The following is a 4,151-nucleotide window of genomic DNA, read 5'->3' on the forward strand; positions in this document are numbered from 1 at the left end:
TATTATGTATTTTGAATTTTATTATTATTTTTTTAAATGGTGTCTCACTCTGTCGCCCAGGCTAGAAAGTGCAGTGGCACAATCTGATCTCAGCTCACTGCAATCTCTGCCTCCCGAACTCAGGTGATTACCCCACCCCAACCTGCTGAGTAGCTGAGACCACAAGTGTGTACCACCATGCCCGGCTAACTTTTTGTATTTTTGATAGAGATGGGGTTTTACCATGTTGCTCAGGCTGGTCTTGAACTTCTGAGCTCAAGCCATCTGCCTGCCTTGGCCTCCCAAAGTGTTGGGATTACAGGCGTGAGCCACTGCACCTGGCCTATAGCTAATACTCTGAGGATACAGAGAGATAAAATTCTAGTGATGGGAATATTCCAGGATGAGAATTGGTGGGAAAATATACTGAGTGCAGTCTGGGGAGAGAGTACAGTGATTTGGAGAATTAATGAGAAAATGAATTGAGCTGATAAAGAAGTTTGCATGAGAAAGAGAGGACAGTGTTTGAAAATTAGCTAAGGAGGGATGTGGGGTGTATTAGTTTCCACTTTCTGCCCTAACAAATTATACAAACTTAGTGGCTTAAAGCAACAAAACAGTCTGGGCGCGGTGGCTCCTGCCTGTAATCCCGGCACTTTGGGAGGCCGAGGCAGGCGGATCACAAGGTCAAGAGAGCGAGATCATCCTGGCCAACATGGTGAAGCCCTGTCTTTATCGAAAATACAAAAATTAGCTGACCATGGTGGTGCACACTTGTAGTCCCAGCTACTAGGGAGGCTGAGGCAGGAGAATCACTTGAACCCAGGCGGCAGAGGTTTCAGTGAGTTGAGATCACGCCACTGCACTCCAGCCTGGGCGACAGAGCAAGACTCTGTCTCAAAAACAAACAAACAAAAAACAACCACCACCAACAAAAACATTATTGTCTTACAGTTATGGGATATCAGAAGTTCAAAAATGGGTTTTATGGTGTTAAAATTAAGGTGTCATCAAGGCTGTTTTTTTTTTTTTGTTTGTTTTCCTTTATTTTGTTTTTTTGAAGGCTCTAAAAGAGAACCTCTTCCTTGCCTCTTCCACTTTATGGAGACCATGGCTCATGGCCCTTTTCCAGCAATGGCATCACTCTGATCTGTGTTTCTGTTGTCCCATCTCCTTCTCCTTCTCTGACTCGGGCCCTCCTGTTTCCCTCATGTAAGGACCCTTGGGGTTACCTTGTTCCTACCTGGATAATCCAGGACCATCTCCCCATCTCAAGATCTTTACCTTAATCACATCTGCAAAGCCTCTTTTGCCATGTAAGGTAACATTCATAGGTTCCAGGGAGTAGGAGGTAGATAGATAGATTTTGGTGGGGAGTGTAATATTCTGTCTACCATACAGGATTAAGGTAGGATTTTTTTTTTTTTTTTTAAATGGGAGATACAGACATGTTTATTCACTGAGGGGAAAGGGCCAGGAGGGAGGGAGAGATTTCAGGCCTAAGGCAGAGATGTAAAGACTGATGAAGAAAGCTCCTCAGGAGGTGAGGCAGGGGGGATGCCTAAGGCACAGGTGTGGGGAACAGTCGTAAACAGGAGGAATGAAACTGGGGTGAAGGTGAAGATGAAGATGGATGCAGAAATAGTGTAATTTTCAGTTGCCTGGAAGGAGGTAATATTCTTAAGGGAACTGGTTCTCTTAATGAGGTTCTCAGAGAGAAGAGGGCAGGGTTAAGAATGGAAGCTGAGGATGAGATGCTAATGAGTGATATGTAGGGGCAGTCAAGCAGTCCACAGAACCCCTTCAGGAGCAACTCCCACAATTAATACTGTTCCAGTTGAAGCTACTCTTGGTTCTAGTAAGTGTAAGAAGAGAAGAGAGATGTGTTAGGGGGATTCAGAGGTAGATTCTGGAAGACTTTACTGTGATGAGATCTTTGCTGAGCCTGGAAAATATGACAATTTTATGTTTCAGATTCCAGTGACATTTTCAGACGATTCAAACACCGTTTCCATGGAGTTAGAATTTCTAAGCCCGGATAGTTCAACAGCAAGTTTCCAAGATGCCGCCCAAAGGAAAAAGTGGTTCTTGAAAAGTTGGGAGAGGGGGAGCAGCCTCTGGGAGTGACAGCGCTAACAAGAAGGCTCAAGGTCCCAAGGTGGTGGCAATGCAGTAAAGGTCAGACACGTTCTATGTGAAAAACATGGCAAAGTCACGGAAGTCATGAAAAAGTTAAAGTCTGGAATGAGATTCAATGAAGTGGCCACATAAAATGTGAAGATAAAGCCAGGCAAAGGGGAGACTTGGGTTAGATGACCAGAGGGTCCATGGTGGGACCATTTCAAGAAGCAACATTTGCCTTGCCTGTAAGTGGGATAGATAAGCCTGTGTTTACAGACTCACTGGTTAAGACAAAATTTGGATATCATATTATTACGGTTGAAGGAAGAAAATAAAATCATATGAAAGACTGAAAAGAAAAAAGATTTTTCTAAGCCCATGAAAAGGGCACACTTAGAAATTTCTAACCCCACAGGAAAGGGTGTTTGAATCCTGTAAAATTGTCATGAAGTTTTTCTGCCTGGCAGAAAAATATGAGATGGTGATCACCATTTGTTTCCTACTTTATTAAGAGCATTCATTGTGGCTAAGGTGAAGGAACCCAGAGGACAGGAACCCAAGGCTGAATCCAGTCCTCTGAGGATAAAAAGAGGATAGGGAAGAGAGGAGAGTACACCTGTCACCTGCTCATGGACAGGCTGCATCGATGACATCTCTACTTGCTGGCTCAGTCTTTCAGTCTTTCCAGGCCTGGGAACCTCCATGAGCAATGGGGATGGATGGTGTCGTTGCTGAGGAGGAGCTGCAGGGTGTGACGGTAGACATATAATGGTGCACACTTAAACTTTCCTCAGCAGCCCCATTAAGGCTACCTGACTGCCTCTGAGATTTGAACCTGGAAGATGAGATTCCAGCAGTGGTTCAAACAGGAGAGCCACGAAACTGGAAGAGAGAGGAGACTGCCTGGGCCTCAGGGGTGGGACTGGAATGTGTGGTCTTTGGGTCTGACTCTGGCTTAGAGGGCCGGAAGAAGAAGATTAAGTCACTGCTGAGTCATGGAAGCAGAGGCTGCAGGAGGCCCTAGGGGTGTTGGGGTCAGTGACTTCTTTCTGATAGATGAGATGTGAGGTACCCCAGGAAAGCTGCATGGCTGCACTGACGAAGGGATGGATGGGGTTTCTGCAATTGCACAATTGTCAATCTGATGCCAAATTCATTGCTTTTAGAATGAGAATTAAAGACTCTTGGTGTGTCAGGAGAGAGGAAGAGTAAAAGTCTTGAAGAGGACGCTACGACAGCTAAAAGTACACAAAAGAGCCCGGAATTCCTGGGGTAGACAAAGGTTGTCTGGGGGACCCTGACAGGGACATTTGGCTAGATCATGTAATAAGTATTACTTTGTGTAAGATCATTTATTAATGTGCTCTACTTTTTATCTTGAAACAAGGAGTAGAAAATAAGGATGTATATTTTCTAACAGAAGCTATTGAGAAAGAACTTGGTAGTAGCACATTTGGTGTAATCGTTCTTATTCTGTGAGATCTAATACACTGCCGTGCCCATGTGCTGACTGCATCACTGAGGATTTGTTCAGCACCACACAATTATTTTTGGTAATTGAGAGAGTTTCAGGAAGCAGAAGTTTTCATCTTCAAGGGACTAAAAGTTCGGCAGGCTGTAGCATCTGTCTTTTAAGACATCTGGAGGCTTGAACAAACATTTAGAACTGGACAGTAAGGAATAATCACAGTGTTTCGAAAACACAAAAACCAAACAAACCTTCAACATGCTATTCTTTGTTTTGTTTTCACTCATGCTCCCCTCATTTTCTGCCTTCATATTCTTTTTTTTTGAGACAGAGTCTCACTCTGTCGCCCAGGCTGGAGTGCAGAGGCGTGATCTTGGCTCACTTTAACCTGGGCCTTCCGGGTTCAAGCGATTTTCCTGCCTCAGCCTCCTGAGTAGTTGGGATTACAGGCACATGCCACCACACCCAACTAATTTTTGTATTTTTAGTACAGACGGGATTTCACCATGTTGGCCAGGCTGGTCTCCAACCCCTGGCCTCAAGTGATCCACCTGCTTTGGCCTCCCAAAGTGCTGGGATTACA

At 44.6% G+C, this 4,151-nt stretch overlaps 1 pseudogene; it reads left to right on the forward strand.

The window, feature by feature from the left end:
* Positions 1 to 834: 834 nt before the first annotated feature.
* LOC116275660 lies at positions 835 to 3,950 on the forward strand (annotated as a pseudogene).
* Positions 3,951 to 4,151: the final 201 nt, after the last annotated feature.

This window comes from Papio anubis, chromosome 7 (assembly GCF_008728515.1).
Source record: "Papio anubis isolate 15944 chromosome 7, Panubis1.0, whole genome shotgun sequence".
Taxonomy (NCBI): domain Eukaryota; kingdom Metazoa; phylum Chordata; class Mammalia; order Primates; family Cercopithecidae; genus Papio; species Papio anubis.